This window comes from Vanellus vanellus, assembly GCF_965231255.1.
Source record: "Vanellus vanellus genome assembly, chromosome: 12".
In the NCBI taxonomy this organism is placed as follows: domain Eukaryota; kingdom Metazoa; phylum Chordata; class Aves; order Charadriiformes; family Charadriidae; genus Vanellus; species Vanellus vanellus.
The window spans coordinates 21,081,973-21,101,659 of record NC_138917.1 but is presented as its reverse complement, the minus strand read 5'-3'; the positions used below and the strand labels follow the sequence as shown (position 1 = coordinate 21,101,659).

General features: G+C 50.3%; 1 protein-coding gene across 2 annotated transcripts in view; it reads right to left on the bottom strand.

The window, feature by feature from the left end:
• The window catches only part of GNAO1 (G protein subunit alpha o1), a gene marked incomplete at both ends in the record, with an annotated part of 149,412 nt that overhangs the window by 66,740 nt on the left and 62,985 nt on the right, over nt 1-19,687 (bottom strand). The gene's annotated exons all lie outside the window — the stretch shown is intronic.

Here is a 19,687-nt window from a genome sequence, read left to right as displayed (position 1 = left end):
TGCCGGAGCCCTCAGCCCTTCCCTTCCTCCCGCAGCCGCAGCGCTCGCAGGGCCCCACATGGGCTGTCACTGCGGGGAGCGCACGGCTTCTACAGATAGAATGGGCTGAGTATCATCCTTATATATTTTATATCAGTATCGGGATCAATATTGGTTCTTTACTATTACTAGTATTAATTATTTAGTATTATTCTATTAAATCTGCTTATATGTCAACCCTCGGGTTTCCTTGTTTTTTCCAATTCCCCTTCCTGGGTGAGGAGGGCTCATCAGGTGAGACAATAATTGTCTGAACACCAATAAATTGTTGTGGGTTCTTCAAACCGTAACGCTGCCCAATATCCAGCTCTCTGCTGCCCCGAGGTGCTGTGTCTTTGAGGATTGTGCCCTGCTGTGATGCGGAGGTGGCACAAGAGCTTTCCAGCAATTCTGCTCCCAGCCCCGACACGGGAGATAAAGCGGGGACGTGCCACTTGTGAGCCCATGGTCCCCTCCATCACAGCCCGTCAGCCCCGCGCCGCAGCAGGGCCCCACGCTGCCTGTGTTTTGGCTCGTTCTTTAGCTCCACGCAAAGCTCTTCTGCTCTCTGGCTGGACTAAGGATTGTCTGACTGCATCTGTAGCTAACGCTCTGCCGAAGCCTCGAGAGATGAGTGTGTCTCCTTCCTCTAGCGTCTCAGCTGAAGAGGGCACGGTCTACAGCAGGCAATGTTGTTTTAAACCCATTTCTGTTTATTGTCACGGCTCTGGCGAGTCTGGCCTTCAAAATCCATCCGCAAGCTCTGCACGTCGCTGGGTTAGGGAGAACGCAGAGCATTCTGCGGCGAGCATCCTTCCGGGCCGCGGCGGCGGGTGCTGGGCTCCTTCTCTGCCCGACTTCTGTGCTTCGCTTCCTCCGTGGCAGTGGAGATTCCCCTCTCCTCACCCTTAGCCGCACTACTTTCACCTGCCAATCCGTCCTCAAACCAGAGTTCGTGCGACGTGGTGTGGCTGCCCGCCCTCACTGCTCCTCAGCAAGTTTTGTTCCTCTTCTTCCTTCTTCATTTCTGCGAGAAGCCGCTCAAAAACCCCTTCCAACATTAAGGGTTTGTCAAACAACCAGCTGAAAAAAAAAAAATCCCCCCCGTGCATAACCCACACCACCAAACTCTCCATCCCGCCGCGCCAGGCCAGCCTGATGGAGTCGTAATTTAATAAGCTTTTCCATTTCAACGTTGACTGTCCTCATCCCCCAGCCGGGGTAATGAACACTGCCCGGATTTCTCTGCGTTCGTAAATATTTCCCTGCTGCTGTGAAGAGGCTGTTTTTCCCTCTCTCCGTATCAGCTGAAGATGGCTGCTCTGCCAGCTCGCCATGTAAATTTAATAGCATTCCAAAACCTCTGTCCTACATAAATATGAATGTATTTCATCCAAGAGGAACCTGCTATCGAAGGAGCCGCGTCGCTAAATCATTCAGAAGGTTATTGTTTGAAGTACGCGCAGTCAACGGCGTCTTGGCTGTTACGGCTCATAAAAAAAAAAAAAACAAGGGAGGGCGAGCGGAGGGAAAAAATGAGTGGGGATCACGGAAAGCTCTTGAAATGAAGGAGTTTATGTGCCGAGATCAACAAGGTATAAACAGGGCACTGCCAACCAGCAGGTCCGGCCCCGGGAGGACGGGCCAGCTGCAAGCAGCTCTGCAAATTATTCACTGGCAATTGCTTTCTTGCCGCTGCCCTGACTTATTTACACTCCAAAAGATTTCTGAAGCCTGTTTGTTCAAGAAAGATGAATCCAGAGGCTCTGGGAAGGGGAGAGGAGCTTTCCAAAGGAATGATTCCCGTCCCCCCCCCTCCCAAAACAATTCGTTTCGCTCATTAACCCCTCTGCGCGAGGAAGAGGTGGGGAGAGCACTAAGTGCTTGTGCATTAAGCATGAGTGCGCCGCGTCAGGAAATTCTGATTTGATGGAGGCTGAAGGTTAAAAGGCATTGCTGTGCTTTTCCTTACTCCTCGGTGTCACGCTGGAAGACGGAGCGATGTTGTGGGGATAGGGAAAGCCGGGGGGAATGAGAGCTCCTGTGCCCAGACACCGACTGCCCCAGCGCGAATGGAACCAGCGTCACGGTTGCTGAAGGATGTGTTCCCCTGACGTTAACGTCTCTCACCAAATTCAAACATTTCAACTCCCCCCCCCCCCCCCCTTTAGTAAATTCCCGACTTTCTCTAAACAGTTTTGCGTCATCGGCGCACGAAAGCACCCAAATGCTCATCTTCAGCCCTGTTAAGCAGCGAAGTTCTGGGTACTGCAAGGACTCGGGGAAGGCACAAGGTCCAACGTGAGACCTTGCCCAGGCACTGCACCTTCTTACTGAGCTTGTAAACCGGCAGCTAATGGAGCTCCAAGTTTCTAACCTGTTTTCAGTCATTTAATTGATGATGCAACTGTATACATCTGCATCTCTGTCCTTTACTCTTTACTGATTCATCTGTTCCCCAAGCAAATGTTTAAAATGAATTTGTTTTTTTTCTTTTTTCCCATCTGCAAACTGCAGAAGCAAATGAACTCCCTGCACAAGTGCTGTATTTTAAGATGTCAGCCCGATCTTTGGGAGGGGATAATTAGGCAGATGTTTATCTGCCCACAACGAGTTGGGTTCATACTAGAGTTAACCATAAGGGATAAACCCTTATACCCTGTGAAAGTGTCTCTCAGGTACACGTTACCACCATTAACCCTCACTTGCATTTCGGAGACACCCACAATGGATATCATTCTCTTAGTTCTGGTGTGAGGCATCCAAAACTGATGCCTGGAGCAGCCCCAGTCTCTTGGATTACCAAGGGATGACAATGACATATCATCCAGCGCCCTGGAGGTGTTCCAGGCCAGGTTGGATGGGGCTTGGAGCAACCTGGGCTGGTGGGAGGTGTCCCTGCCCATGGCCAGGGGTTGGAACTGGATGATCTTCAAGGTCCTTCCCAACCCAGACCAGTCTATGATTTTGCTGTTGTTCCAGCTGCGGATAAGAAATGGTTATTTTCCTGTTGCTTTGCTCCTCCACGTGATGACGTTCCTAACACCGAAGGGTGAGGACCCCATCTTGGTTCCACTTCAGCTCAGCCACATGGATAATTAACGTGAAGCGCTCATTCCCAGCGCGGCCACTGGAAAGGCCCCTTTGACACCGCCGGGCCTGGCCCCGCTCTGGTGCCAGAGCAGCACGTATTCGGATTTACCACGAGTGACAGACATCTTTCACTGCTCGGTGTTCAGAGTTTTGATTTTCGGCAACGGGCTTTCACATTCGGGTACTCCTCGTGTGTCACAACACGGCAAAGCTATTAAAAACACGATTTAATTTTGGCCTGGTTGCTGATCAGTCCAGTGGGAATTCTCACTTAATCAAACTTTAATGTGGTCCTTGTAAATTTCAGAAAAATCAGTAATTGGCCCGATAATTGAATTTTCAGATCCCGTATCAAAGGAATAATGCCACGCCTGGGATGAGCAGCAGCCTGCCTCTGGAAGCCCAAACATCTGAAATGGAAAATTCTGCAGAATTTAGATAAAGATTTGAATATACTGCCGTAGAGCTAAGAATAGACCATCTTATTTATATCGTCAACGGAAGCGGCTGAAATCGCAGAGACCTTCGGAGAGGAAAGACGCTCAGACAGTTATGCAGAGGAACCGTGTTCGTGGAGCTGAAGTGGAAAGCTGCTGACGTCTCAGCACAGGCACGCTGCTCCCAGCGGGCCCCGCGGACCAGGCGGCGCTGCACGCGGAAGAGAAACGCCAGGCTTTTCCCTCCTGGAAGACATACTCGGGGTATCTTTCCAAGTACCCACGTAGAGAGCGGGGAGTAACTTGTCCATTGCAGCGATGTCTTGCGCCCCACCGGGTGCGTCTCCGCTGTGCTGAAGTCCCCGTGTGCTGTATTCGTCCCACGTCCCCGACAGAGAGCTTTATTTCAGAGATTCATTAGCGTATTCCCATTGAGTTATTCTCCAGGTCCAGTCCTTCTTAGAAGTTGACTTCTGACTAGATCAGAGAATAAAATGAAACAGCTAGTGGGAAAAATTCAAAACATCCTTTTAATTAAAAATAAAATAAAATAGAGGCCTCATAGCCATAACAGATGACTGCGCTTCTCTGAAGTTCACATACTTTAAGAACTGTGCCCCTCTCTCCTGGGACCATGACAGCAGCACTCAGTTTTTCATGTACTTCAGATGCTTTCGAGCTCCAAAGCGTTTCCAGAAGTACAATAAACGCCTGCTTTTGGTCCTTCTTTAATTTTTCTCTCTTTCCTCCCAAGTATGTTTCTTGTCTCTTCACGCTTCTCACTTTGGCCTCTTGTTCACATCTCCCTAATTGAAGGTGAACATCTCCAACCCTGAAAAGTATATAGATGGCGGGGGGAGTCCTGTTTCCTCTCTCGCCCAGCCTGCAACTCCACTGGCTTTGGTGAAATTGCTCCTGCTTATGCCAACATCCAAGAGAGGAGAGTCAGAGACCACGAGCCTGCTCCTCCGCTCCTCCTGTGCCCGTGTGACACCTTCTTCCATCGAGTGAAGGCAACGGGAGCGCGTGAGACGAAGGTTGGAGCCTGCCCATCCGCAGGACTAGGAGACAGATGCCTGGTAGGAAGCGTGCCTGCAGCCTGCTCCGAGAAGCTCAGGTGCCAGATGAAGGATCTGCTTTCCGGGGAGAAACAAGGAGCGCCAACCACATACTGCGTCCAGGACTCCCCCCTGCAGAGGAGGGGAGCAGGGGCTGCGTTCACACTGCCTATGGCTGAGGTGCCACCAGCCTCTTCAAGGAACTGGAGTCAACACTCATCGCCCTCGTGAATTTAGGTGCAGAAGGAGAGGTGATGTTCATGCTCGCTCCGGCTTCTTTTTTCCTTTTTTCGACACTAGCTGTCTATTCGGCTTTGCCAATCCCGTGTCCGTCAGAGCCAGCTGGATGCTGGCGTTTCTCCCCTGTGCCATGACAAGAAGTTACACTGGTTTTTGCAAAACAAACGTGCCAACAGATTTTGGCAGGTGGTTCTCTCCATGCCACGTTTAGACAGTAGTACGTTCTCTCACTTCAGCAGTATCAAATGTTTACATTAGAGTCATGACAAAATATCCTCCCCTAATTTTTCCCTTTCTTTTTAATTTTCTTCTCACCTCCACTTCTCAGCTAAGCGTTGCTACTGCTATGTAGCAAAAATGAAGATACCCAAATGGTTCTGTTCGGCTTTTCACTGTCAAAAATGCCAGCAGAACCAATTTCCCTGAAAATTGTGGGATTCTGAGAAAGTGGCATTTTTGGACAGAAAATGACTTCTAGGGAAATAAATAAAATAGGATAGAGTGCCTGTGCTGGCATTAGCTCCGCTCCTTCCAGCCAGGGGAAGGGGACTTGTTTTTAAATTCATACACTTGGATGTGCAGGAAAAAAATGGCTCTGATTTGTTTTGATGATTAAAATGTCCAAAAATATCAGTTTCCTGTCCATCATTCAGAGCGCGTTCGTGTCAGACAGCAAGAAGGAAAGTTTATCCTTGAACGGTGACAGCAGACCATGAAACCAGCTACCTCCAGCTGCAAGTGCTGGGCTTGGTGGTCACTCCCACCCCTGTGCACAACCACTACGTCAAGGTTAAAGGCTTACAGAGGCTGTGGCCACATTCATCCGCAGACCCATAAATCTGTAGGCAACCGTTTATTCATAGCTCCTTCGGCTAAGAAGACCAGAAATTCCATCCTAATTAATCCGTCAGGCAGCTTTAGCTGAGAGCATGAATTTAAGTAGCAACAAGTGTCTCGGGTGCTCTTGCCCCGATGGTGGAGAAGCAAGCCTAGCACCCGTGTGGTTTTGCTGTGGGGACAGGAAACAATCCCCGGCTTCATCCGGCAGCATTGCAACGGTGATGCCACCTAGCACGTCACTGGGAAGAAAACACATTCCCCTTTCCTCGTGTTTTCTCCATCTACTGCATTTCAAGTGTGGGATGGGCAAAATGGAAAGGGTAGAGCCAAGGTGCAGGGCCAGGAGAGCTCTTGGGCTGCTCAGGTGCCCTGGTCGCTGTTGGTACCAGGCGGTGTGGGAGGGAGGGGGTGGTTGTGTAGCTCTGAGGCATCCATGGGGTGACAGTAGGGTCGGCAGCCCCTTCGTCTCAAAAGCGCCGATGGAAATCTAGCCCGAGAGGAAGTTTCAAAAGGGAGGCGAAAGCTATGGAGATGTAGGCGGTTTGGAGACGATGACGAAGAAGTGGTGGAGGGAAAGGGTGCTCCCAACAACACGTTACTTTCCAGAGCGATGTGTGTAACATCGCACCCCGGGCAGCACCAGGGATGTATCCGTACTCAGAGCCAGCTCTTCCCCCATGCAGCTCACACAGCAACCTCGCTTCTCCAAGAAAATGTCAGGGGAACATACCGCTGTGACGGCCTAAGTCGCGTTCACTCCTCATACGTTCCCGGGGAGCCTGATAAAGACAAACTCTCCTAAGTTACCGGGGAGCACGACCGGGCGCATCTCCATGGGGGCAAACACCCCCAGGAGCAAAGGCTGCCCGAGTCTCCTGCGAATACACGTCTTGCCCAAAACCAAAGCACCGAACCCACCTTCCAGCACCCCGCAGGTTTATTGGGAGGAAGGGGAACGGGAAAGGCAGCTGAACAAGGGTTAACAAAACTGACAGATGTTTCTCGTACCAGCACAAGCAAGTTGGACAGAGAGGCGTGGGATTTTAGGCGTCGCATCCGTGGGCGAGCGTGCATCTGCCAGTTCAGAGAAGTCAGCGTGAGAAGGAAGGTTTAGGCACAGGGAGCAGCCCCTGTGCTAGTCTCTGCCTAAAGGTGCTCTTTCAAATATTTTGGGACAAGCCTTACCAGGGACCTCTTCTTCAGGGGATTAAACAGCCGGTAATACTTATCTGCTAATGACGGTTAGCAGAGTCACATCAACGGAGAGACTGGGGCACCAGAAGGGCTTTCGCTCTGGGGGACTGAGGAGTTCGGGGTGTCGAGAGCTGAGCAGATGGAGGGGAGGGCTCAGGGTACACCCCTCTCTTGCTGTCTCAGATAACTCAAGGGCTCCACGTAGTCGAGAGGGTAAATCACGTTCAAATGTAGCAATTAGGACGTCTGTTAGAAAATCCATAGTCTGCTTTAAGGGGCTTCTGACAAGCAATAATAGGAGATTAGCAGAGCACAGAGGAGCTCTGAAGCTCCTGACAGCAATTTGCTTTAAGATGGTGCTGTTGACAGGCAACCAAGTTCAAAGTTGGAGGGATACAGCTGACGTCTTCTCCCTTTCCCTTCTCCATCATCCTTCTCTTCTAACCCTTTTAGACTCTATCTGCATGCGATAGATCCTCCAAACTAGTCACCGCTCTCAATCTGGAGAGGAAAAAAATGCCCATTCTGGAAGGGGCACCCAAACTATCTGCCCCCAGTCAATCCTGCCTGCAACCTGACTGCTCTTCTCCAGCCAGCTCTTTGTCTGGAGACAGCATTGTGTCCTCTCCCAATGCTGTCCTCTCCCAGGGCAGTCATGGCTTTGAGTCTAAGAAACTAAGTCTCAGACACTTTTCTTTGGGAGAGGAATAATCTCCATCACCTTCACAATAAAGGCTTTTCTGGGCTCCAGCTCAGCTGCTTGGGCGTTGCAGCAATGTAAGAGGTACTCCTGGTTTTAGGGTTCCTTTAACTGGGGGCACTCAGGAGCTCAGATGGGGAGGAGAGGGAAATGCAACAAGTGTGAAATCTAAGCCCTAGTATTGCTTTTTTTTTTTTTTAAAGTTCCTAAAGAAGAGGAAAATGGCAAACTGTACCACAAACTGGAGTCTGGACCCTCGGGAACTCCTCGGACTTTGACTTCTGAACACCTTTTCTTTCTCTTCGCAGCTAGTTTTTGCTCTTAATTACGCTATTCAGATCTTGCTTTGCGTATCTGCAGTTTCCCTGCTCAACTTCTAGAAAGGCGAAGCTGCCTTGCCACCCTAAGGCTGTTGAGCAACTCAATGGCCAGGTCCAGCCAAAACCCCCCTCCATCAGACAACCCCACGACGGTGCTGAGAGTGCCAATCGTAAGTGCTAGAGGGGGAGTGCAAGAAGCAGCAGACTTCAAACTCTACCGCGCTCTTAGGCGTTGTTACAGACCAAAAGCCCTCTTTATCTCACTCAAGCTTAATTGCACAAAGCACTAGAAGGCTCCACCCTGGCTCGGTGGCAGCTCTGGTACCGATTGCTTCAAACCCTAAGTGGTCCCCAGCCCCTCCAGCAGCGCAGAGGACGCTGGGTTGGGATGCGGGTATCAGAGTTCCCAGCTGGCAAACCATAAAAGCTTGTCACTTTTAAAGTCTACTAGGTAGCTCCCTTTCTAATGCCTGTGTATCAACGACGCGAGGCTTGACGACTTGTTGGTACTGAGTCACCGGGAGGCAGAACTTGGTCTGAAAACATACTGGGAAAGTTCACAGCGCCAAACTGACCCGACCCTATGACTCAGGGGGGTTGTGTCTGTAAGCACTATGTAAAATTTCACTTTAAGGTCAAGTTCAAAACCAGAAGATTCCAGCACTGTGAGAAATGACTTGAAAGAGTTTAGAGGAGTGCAGGGAAGTAGAGACTTGGCTAAAAGACACCTGGTATCTTCAAAGGCAGGAGAACCTCAGGATGTGGCAATTGAACGGGCAAATATTGCAACAGCCTCAGACGCTCAGAGACTTTCCCATCCAGTGTCACGCAGATGAGTTTGAAAACGTTGGCGGTGACCCTGTAGACCACCAACACGGAGTGCTCCATGAGAGACCACTTACACGGACAGAAAGTCCCAAGGTCTTTCAAACCCTGCTTCATGTTCCCAAGCTTGTATAGCGAAGACAAAAGGGGAAGGGCATAAGCCCAGATTAAAACTAGAGGATATTTTTCGCAATGCAGTTGTGGGTTTTGTTTTGGTTTGTTTTTTTTTTCTGATCCCATCCCATTACTGGTACCAGCCACGGGTAGCTAATATAATCAAGAGCCTAAGCTCTTGATTGAAGCTAAGATCGGGCAAGCAAAGCTTATGGGAGGTGGGAATGGCCACGGGACACTTGGACAGCTTGACATGATTGCCCTCACTGGGAACAAAAAGGCTGAGAAACCTGAAGAGACGCTATAGGGCGACGAGGGGAAAAAAACAGCAAAGGAGGTTTACTGTCTGCTTGTAGGCGGGCACAGCATTAGGTGGAAACACAGAATTTGAGACTGTATACCTCACTGTTGGTTACAGGTCAGGCTGTCACCTCATGTTACATCATCTTACTCCACAGACAAAATCTCTCGCTGGGGAACTTTTCCCAAAATGCTCAATTTCTCCTTCTATCAATTTTTGCTACAACAGTCACTTCCACATGAGCAAAAGCTGATGTTCATGATTACGCTCGCAAATGCCAAAGTTCCCCAAGAATCCAAACAGACCCATGTTTACCTGACAAGTACACTATTTCAAAATCTTTTGCAGGGGAAAAAAAATCCACGGTTAGGCAAAAATATACACAAATAGCAGTCGGCTTGGCGTCATTATCACAAATACAAAAAACATTTGGGGACCTCTTTTATGTGCTGAATATTTCATTCAGTCCTGCAGTGCAGTGACTCCCTAAACCTTTAGTGAGCCGAGCTCTGCTTTTCAGGCTCTAATTTGCTGTTGCCATGACACTGTTAATGTCTGAATTGCTTTTTTTAACCACCCTTCTCCTTTTTTCAATCTCTTGCAGAGGCATTCTGAAACAGTGGGCACGAGCTGATCTTGTGGAACAGCCTGTGTGTCCTCAAAAATAACAGAAGAGTGTTCGTTTTTACAAGCTGGATGGCTGATACAGTCCGGATGGATGGATGGATGGATGGATGGATGGATGATTACAATCCTGATGGATGATAGCTTTTTAACTGGAGAAACCACAGTGAACGTATCTGACCTAGTTGAGATAATTCTGGCTTTGGTGCGGGGGGTGAGGGGTGGGGGGCTATTTCATTTGCTGGGTTTTTTTAAACAGTGACATTCACAAAAAAAACATTATTAAATAAGCAAAAATTCATTGTTCTCTCACGCTTAATTGGGCTTCCAGAGTGAGTAGAGTGTACAGAATAAGATTAAATTGCTCAGCAGCGAGTTTATTAACATACTTCCTTCCCAGATCCAACTGAGAAGGGAGAAATCTCCGTCAAGGTCAACCTTAGCAGAACAGCATCGCTTCCTTAGGAAACACTTTTTGCAGGAGATGTACTTCCTTTAATGGGATAATACCTTCCAAGTGCCTGGCTTCTTAAGAATACAGCAGCCTTTACTGTTGAGGGGTTTAAAGAGGACGTTTTTAGCCATTCTGAAGAATAGGTCATCTCAGCTCACCTCCTTCCCCGGGCTTCAGCTTTCCCTTCTGATCAGCCTACCTGGATGTGCGCATCCCGCAGCACGTCTCCCCTGGGACTTGCTCGGCAGCGAACTCTCCCGTCATCCCCTGTAACTGCGGCTACACCAGGCTGGCAAGCACCCCTTCGCCAGCCTGGGCGAGGAGATGGAGCCCGCTCCGCCTCTGCCGCCTTCTCGAGGGGCACATCTCAAGAGCGTTCTGAGCCCAAACCTGAAGCGATTCATCTGAGGTCGCCTGCTGTCAGCTCCTCCCAGCGAATGCAACCAGCACCAGTCCCAGTCCCTGTCCCAGCAGGAGCCCGAGCCGGACTCCAAAGGTATTTTGACATTGGTATTTTTGTCTTCTGGTTACCAAGGCTGGAGAAGCGGAAGACATTTAACAAGTGTCAAAACTTTAAAAAAAGCAGCAAGCTTGACCGAGTGAACAGCATGTTCTCTAAAGGCACCATCGGGATCACAGGTGAGGCTTCAGCAGCTGTTACGACGCAGAGGTATCGCTGCCTTTTCCGCAGGCGAGAGGCTGATAACAGCACTTGGACAACTGGCCTTGGCTGTCGCACTTGGACCCTGCCGGCACCAGGGAAGGGTTTACCCTTAACCAGTACCTTCCCCATCACTATCCTGCAGACACGTCAGAACCTCAGACCACAACCAGTGGTGTCAACGGCGTTCCAGAGAACTTTACGCTCCTTACACATTAGGGTACGGCAGAGACTTCGAAGCACTCCCTGTAGACAACATGTCCATGTCTGTGCATGTCAGATCCCAGGCTTCTGAGCTGTCTCATACCTTAATGCAGTGGGATGTGCGTGGCTGTAGTGATGTCTCGTTATGGCACTAGCTTTAATTCCGACATATCAAGCAGAGACTGAGATCAGCTCCTCTTAGGGGACAGACGGGGTTCCCTGAATGTCCCGGCCAGATGTAGTTGGAGTCTTTTCAATTCCATCTCTGCGCTGGGGTGCTGCTGGGTTCCAACTTGGGCAAAGCCTCCCCTCTTACTAGGGCGTTCTCAAGTCAGTGATATAATTCCCATTCAAGGGGAAGAAGAATGGGTCCACAAGCGTTAGGTCTTTCGGGGCCATACGGAGTGCAATGCGCTACTTAAAGCTTAATGACCCCATAATGGCTTTGAATATTTCCTGGCTTCAGTCTCAGTTTTTATAGGTACATCCGAAAATAAACAGCGCTCTTGGAACGCGCTAACAGTGACATCTGAGTATTTCCAGGAACCCACACTATAAAAATGTCTGCCCACCACTGAAAGGAACAGAGATCGACATTTCGGATAACAAACAAATGCCTTTGATTTTCTCTCCGTGCCAAGGAACACTGATATTGTCTCTGTCTCCTGGGCATTCTTCAATGTGCCTCATTAGGACCTTATGAAATGTTGCTCTATTTGTTCTGTCGTAAAATAGCAAAACAAGCCCTGGGGGCAAGGCTGACTCCAACGGGGCGGGATGCGGGATGCGCAGGGGCTGCGGATCTGCCCTCTGCATGGGGATGCTTGTGCCCGGCGGGGCTGGAGCCGCGAGGGCCGGGAAGGGGGAGCGGGGAGAGGGAGAGAAGGTCCCCTGGCAACTTCTCGCTGTTTTCTTCCAACGGCTCCGCTCCGGGAGGCCCTAACCCAGGGCTGCTGCTCTAACGCAGAAGCTTGGCAAGACCCGTCCTGCTGCGTTAACGCACATCTGCAGGGTTTCAGAGGTTTTTCGGACTTTAAGACAGAGGTGGAGGCAAAGTCAGATATAGAGCGCGTTTAGAAACTGTTGTTTTCCCCACATGGAGCTTTTAAGCTAAACGGATAGATGAGAACAGCCCCCCTGAAAATATCACGGGCGCTCTGCAGCCTTACTGTGCTTTTTCACATTGAATACCAGGGAAATGTGTTCGGTTCCTTTTTTTTTTTTTTTTTTTAATAAACACTTGCAAAGAGCATACCAGAGGTCCAAGGTTAAAACAGGCATGGTAAAACTTTTGATGGTTAATTTTGCCACTCCGTTCAGCAAATCTTTGGTGTTCGCACCTACTAAGGAGTCTCTTAATGAGTCAAAGTGGATATCTGATCTGCACAAAGAAGGTGAGCGGCTGCATGCACGTACTCGCTTATAATAAGATACAGAATCTGCAGTCGCAAATGGCCCCGTGCTAATGGGTAATGTCTAATCCTGCCCTCTGCTCATCCAGTCACGCTTGCTTAACCACTTTAGCCCAGTTACTCCCCAAGACCTCTCCCTCTATAATGAATAATCTTCGAGTTCAAGTGGCGAAGGCCCGTTTCCATTTTTAGAGATTTGAATGTCAGCCACAAACGTAGATGTAGATTGCTCTGGAGATCTACCAAATATGGACTCTTGAAAATTCAGTCCTTTTGGGAAGGTCAGAAGTGACTGGGATTGCAAAATCTTTTCTAGCCTGGCAAGCTCGCTCTGAGTTGCCGTGCTTTGGACTAAGTCACCCCTGACTTTGGAGAGAGCTTTAACGGGGTCTGTTCTTCCGAGGTTTTCAGATGACAGGATGGGATGTTGCCACGGGAGCTCACATCAGCCTTACGTACGAAGCGAAGCGGTACGTAATTGCTGGCTGCAAACCCTTGAAGAGTTTGCCCTGCATGATACAGTTAATACAAAATTTGAAAATACTGTGATGGAGCGAATTAAGAGCGGCGTGAAATAGGATTGTAGTTACAATATCTAATTAGAAAGCACTGCGAATTATACACTTTTTATAACATATAAGCCGGTTATAAATAGGACAGCCGGATAAACCAACAAAAAGTTGCTTCTTGAAACCTGGTGATGTAAAAGAGTATGACAGGATCGGCTCTTTCCCCAGAAACCAGAGCACTTTAAGGTCTTCCTCCCTCAACCCCTGGACGGCTGTTTCCCAGGATAGCAAAGATTAGTTTCTCTAGTTCCACAAGCAAGAATTAAGTCTTTCAGCTTATGTTTTCTTCTGGGCGTTGACATTAGTCTATGGATGTAGGAACAACTTTGCTGAGATAGGTGTCGCAGGGCCTGGCCTGACGTGTGAAGAAGGCAGGATGGCTCCTTCGGAGATGACGGCAACGTGTAGACGTGTAGAACTGTTCCCCTCTGGCACCGCTGCCCATTCGCTGGAGGACTCCTGCTCCCGAACGAACGCCCTGAGAGTCACTGTGCTCCTGTCTCAGTGCCCTGGGGGAATTTCTGTGGGACACACCGACTTGGCTTGACATTTAATAAACCGCTTGGGTTTTAATTTTGCCAGGGTTTCATTCCTGCTGTCTCACCTGAGGTGGGGGGCAAGGAAGCCTAACTCCAGATAAACACTCTTGGGCGGCGTATAGAGAAAGAAAGGCTCCCGGCTTCTGCCCGTGCTTTCGAAGGGGTGTTGACCAGGAGGTGTGCGCTCCGGCTGCGTTGGCAGCGAGCAGGATGGCATCGCTGCCTCTCCGCAGAGGGGCACTGCGGTATTTCGAAGCCCGGGGATGAAGGCTTGGTGGTGAGGATTGGTCCACGTGAGCCATCTGCCCGCTTGGGTTGCTCTCCGCCACGTTGTGTGTCCTATCTGCAGAGGCAGAGCCTGCTCTTGGAAACACGCCATTCCCAGCGATAACGGATGGGACAGCTTTAGCTCTGTTTATTTCAGCCTGTCCTAGTCAAAAGCTCAACTTGTGGATGAAAGGAATAGCTATTCACAGAGCTAGGAGAGTACATGCAGATCTGACCTTTAGAACAACCTTTTACAGTTACGGAGATGCTACTTTTATCACTTAACTACTTGGTATCCTATTTAGCATTCAACTGGAACCTACTGCCCCTTTCTCTCCCGCAAGAGCTGGAAAAAACAATCTGAGAAGCTTTGCTGGTGGTCCTGCACATGAAACTGGATCTCCTTTCCTCCTGCACACCAAGTGCTTTATTTCTGACTGCTTCTAGAACACGTCCGTCCAGATTTAGGTGCCAGGCACTGCTTCAGACGGGTTTAGAGCTGTAATTTTGTGTGCGCTCCGAGGTGCTGGCAGTTCAGGTCACTGTTTCACAGACCGTCCCCACGTCTGGTTCAACCCCAGCTATGCCTTATGGCGATCCACAAGAGAGGCCAAGGGCTGGGTCTCTGTGGCTTTGGAAGAATTTCATCTCTCGGAGCTTAACACCTTTACCGCAAGCGCTAATGGGCACTGCTCATTAGCAGCCTCCCCTTCCAGGCCAACTGAGAGGAAACAGAAATTAAGTCGGTGTCTCCCCCATACTTCCCCCAGCTCCCGCCCCGGAGGAGAGGAGCTATCTGGTTCAGCAAGGAAGAAATAGGAGCAAAGTCAGCATCACCCCTGCCCGCCTGAGAAGACCCCACTCTTCAGCCTGTGGATGATCACCCCTCTGCTAGAACAGCCAAGAGAAGAACCCAGTTCAGTGCCTGTGAGTGGGATAGGGACAAACGGTTCCCTGGAAACTGTCCCGGCACTATCAAACCTCCTTCTCGGTGTTGAGTGTAGCAATCTGATCAGTAACTCCTGGGCTGAACCAGGAACTGCATAATCAGTATGAAGGGAAATCTGATTTTTCTGGCTCGAGGAACTTGCTGGACTAATTCTTCCTGATCCCACGCGACACCCTACATCTTCTTACGGAAAAGGGCTTATAACTGCATGGTGTGCTGGTGCTGCCCGATGCGTATAATAGGGTTTGCGCAGGCTGCTGGGGAGAACATCTGTTTACATCTGGAATTTAACTCGCAGAAAGCTGGCGCTTTGCAGTGGACTTGGCTCCTGAGCTCAGTTCTCTTCCTAAAGGGTCACTGAAGACTCACTAGGACTGGAACTAATTCCTGGCATTCTCCTGCAGGATTTCAAGGCGAGTCAGATAATGACAGCGCGGAGTGACAGGCTTCCCCTCCCCACCAGCCCTCGCTCTTTATTTGCTGCCCACAGTTCCTTTGTAGAGTTGATGGCAAAGGAGAAAGGGACATGGCGCAATAGCCTGTCCACTCCCTCCATCCATCCTTTGTGCTCTTGGATCAGCCTAGAGAAATGAAGCTGAAAATGCATGCTGACAAGCAGCATGACCCCAGAACTGGGGTCTCGCCTGCCCAGGATTTTAGGGGACGGATGATTAGTGGTGGAAAGGCAGCTCAGAGCTGCTGCCTGTGTGCATTACTATTAGCAGCCCTGTCCTCATCATCTTTCTCCTTTTTCCAAATAAACGTTATCAGCTGATTATGCTTTCTGGTTTGAAACGTGATTGCTCCTTGGCCTTCCCATGCAGTGCTGCCCAGGGAAGGACCACCGGAGATGTCTGGGGGCAGCGCCCAGGGAAGGACCACCGGAGATGTCTGGGGGCAGTGTCCAGGGAAGGACCACTGGAGATGTCTGGGTGCAGTGTCCAGGGAAGGACCACCGGAGATGTCTGGGGCAGTGCCCAGGGAAGGACCACTGGAGATATCTGGAGGCAGCACCCAGGGAAGGACCACTGGAGATGTCTGGGGCAGTGCCCAGGGAAGGACCACTGGAGATATCTGGAGGCAGCACCCAGGGAAGGACCACTGGAGATGTCTGGGTGCAGTGTCCAGGGAAGGACCACCGGAGATGTCTGGGGGCAGCACCCAGGGAAGGACCACCGGAGATGTCTGGGGGCAGCACCCAGGGAAGGACCACCGGAGATGTCTGGGGGCAGTGCCGTGGCTGGCTTGCAGTTGCAGGCTGCTGGGAACAAATCCGGAACTGCCTGAGCAGGGCCAGGCTTTGCACCCTACAGCTCCTTCAGGAATGGGAAGAGGGGAGGCAGAAAAGGGCTGTCAGCCCAAGAGGTGGCTTTTAGCTGATTCAATATGGCAAAATGTCTGTGTGCACAGCCCGTGACTGTGAAATAAGCAGAGGTGTAGTTTGGGTCCGGCTCCTCTCGGTTTCTGAAACCTCATGGCTTGAGACCCTCGATGCTGAAATTGCTCAGTGTCCTCATGCTGGGGGATAGGCTTCCTCCTCCCGGTACGCAGTTCAGGGCTTTAGGGTTGGGATTGTTTCATGCACGTGCATTTTTTGCTTGGATCACCAACAAGAAATAGTATACGGAATCACAGAATCGTCTAGGTTGGAAGGGACCTTTAAGATTGACTCCAACCCTCAATCTAACACTGCCAAGTCCACCACTAAACCATGTCTGTAAGTGCCACATCTACACATCCCTTAAATCCCTCCAGGGATGGTGACTCCACCGCTGCCCTGGGCAGCCTCTTCCAATATTTGATAACCCTTTCAGTGAAGAAATTTTCCCTAATAGCCGATCTAAACCTCCCCTGGAGCAACTTGAGGCTATTTCCTCTTGTCCTATCGCTTGTTACTTGGGAGAAGACACCGACCCCCACCTGGCTACACCCTCCATATGCTCATCTCTTAGTCCGCAACACCACAAAGAGCAGCTGAGCCAATGGCTCAGCCCTGCGGAGCCTCGTGTGCTGCCGCAAATCCTCCTATAGCCTTCCCTGAGGTTTTGTTCTTGGAGAGAAAGTTGAGGAAAGAAGGATTTTTGCCTACTCATTCGTCACAAGACCAGCCTGAGCTTGGCTCATGATCCACCGTAATGCTGAATATGGTCTTTTCAGCCTCGGTACGTTTTTTTGCCTCTGGAGTAAATTCAATAAAGAAGCCTGCGAAGAGCGGCAGGCTCCCACCAACCGCAAACAGCTGAATTAACCCCGTGCCCTTCGCCGGGTGAAGGATCCCCCCCAGTGGAAGGGAACATGGGAAGACACGTGCGTGCCACAGCAGGCAAGAGAAGCAGAACTCGAACTCGCTAGCAAAAAAGCCGCGCGCCTTGGGAGGGGTTGCCCGCAATGCGCATGGAGGGAGGCTGTAGTAAAACAAAAGTCTGTTTAAAACTAAGGGACTCGAACAAGGACAGCACAGATATCACCGGTTGGAAACCTTTGCACGCCTCATAAACACGGCGGTGGAACTTGGCAAGAGAAAAGCTTTCCTAAGCTTATAATACCAATAACAGTAATTAAGGAGAAGAAAAGCTGGAAGAAAAATAGCTTCGAGACCTTTGGCTAAGGTGCTGGTGAGGCGGTGAGGAAAAGTTAGCCTAAAATTCCCCTGCCTTTGGCATCCACAGAAATGTCACGCTGCGCCTCCACATCGGCTGTGTTGCCAAAATGTGCCCCACATAAAGAAAAAAATGTACACAAATGCCATGACACGTAGAAGGGAGGAACGGAGATGAGACCTGGTTCTCACTTGGAAGAAACTAATTCATAACTTTACAGAACTCACTCAGACTCGCCGGATGGTGACTACCGGCATCTCTTTCTTCTTGGAAAAATTTTCCTTTGTTGCTTGGAATATCATCTACCGGCGCTAAAAGCTCTCACAATTTTAAATAAAAACTCAATAACATTGGCAAGCCAGATGTTCTCCCGGCCTCAGAAAATGCTCTGTACTTCGCTGCCGCTGCCTCCTGTGGCTCGGCTCCGATCGCTGGGCCGGACAGGAGCAGGCAGGAGCTGGGTTGTGTCCCACGGCTGTGTCCCACTGTGCCCTCCCCGAGGAAGGCTTGGCACGGAGGATTCCTCCTCTGGAGCACAGCAGCTGCCAGCAGGTAGGAGAGAACAGGATGGGACCCTTTTTGCTTCCCAAACCTGTGAAGAGCTATTTTGGAGTCTGTTTCCACCTTCTCTTGCTAACGGATGCTCGTTTCCTCTGGGCAATACGTTCCCCTCCCATCCCCGCTTGTAAAACCTCCTCAAATCGGAAGCAGTTTCTCTGGGGGATAGTTTTACTCCTGTTTTGCTGTGAGACGAACTAAAAAGTTGTTGTATTCAATGCATGACCCAACGGCCTAAATACCGGACTTGAGCATCTGCAGTATATACCCAGCAGGTAAGATCAGATAAGTAAACCCCCTTCCCAGAAAGGAGCAAACGTCTGCTCAGGGATAGTTTCAAAATGCAGAAAGTTGGGATGTCACCATTATAGCTAATGGAGCGTGTTACTGTGGGACTGCTCCTAGGTGTCACTTGATTCTCCATGATCGCAGCTTAAATCAAGAGTAATTCCCCTCTAATCGATGGAGTTAATCTAGTCTTAAACCAATCTATAGGAAAATGAAGAGTTAATTACAAAGAGCCGACCTAGGGGAATTATTTCTTATCGAGGGAGAAGTATCTAGCAACAGTCATGCCATCAACACAGATACAACATGCTGCAAAGCAGAAACTCCTACGGCTCTGGAAAACGAAGAGCACAGCAGAAAGGAGGAAATTTGCTCAAAGCTTGTGGGTGAGATTTTCTTTGGCTCCTGAGTGGGTTTTGACGCTCGGGAGGGATGCGCTGCGCTGCCTGGAGCCATTCCAGGGAGACGTGCTGCGGATGTGGGTCTCCAAGAGGGAAGGATGAGGCGTCCTGGGGCCCCCAGCAACTATCCATCACAACCCCTAAACCAGACACGGGCTGATTTGCATGTCCTGCACTTTTTTTCCTGCACATTTTCTCCCTCTGTCTTTGACCACGAGGCTAAACATCACCACAGCGCAAAACGACACCGTTTTACAGCAGCTCCTGAGGCTTTGCTGTTTCTAATCTTCATCTGGAGCTTGAGTCTTTCCTTCCTTGGAACGAAACGCCGGGAAGTCCTGCCTGGCCTCCCGCCGTGGCAGTCCTGACCTGGGTGAAATGGCATCTTTGGGATCCGGCTGCCCTGGGTGAGGCTGGTCCCTGCTGCGCGGCTGGACAGCCTTGTGCCCCGCTCGGGAGGTGAGGCCCATGTCAAAGCAGGAATTGTAGCTGTTAAGCAAGCTCCCATGCGTATCTTTAATCATAGAATCACAGAATGGTTTGGGTTGGAAGGGCCTTTAAAGCTCACCCAGTGCCACCCCCCTGCCCTGGGCAGGGACACCTCCCCCCAGCCCAGGTTGCTCCAAGCCCCGTCCAACCTGGCCTTGAGCACCTCCAGGGATGGGGCAGCCACAGCTTCTCGGGGCAGCCTGTGCCAGGGGCTCACCCCCCTCACAGGGAAAAATTTCTTCCCAATATCTCATCTAAACTCCCCTCTTCCAGTGTAAAGCCATTCCCCCTCATCTTATCACTACATGCCCTTGTAAAAAGTCCCTCCCCAGCTCTCCTGTAGGTCCCCTTTAGGAACTGGAAGGCCACAATAAGGTCTCCCCGGAGCCATCTCTTCTCCAAGCGGAACCCCCCCAACTCTCCCAGCCTGTCCTCATAGGAGAGGGGCTCCAGCCCTCGGATCATCCTTGTGGCCCTCCTCTGGCCCCGCTCCAACAGCTCCGTGTCCTTCTGCTGTTGGGGGCTCCAGAGC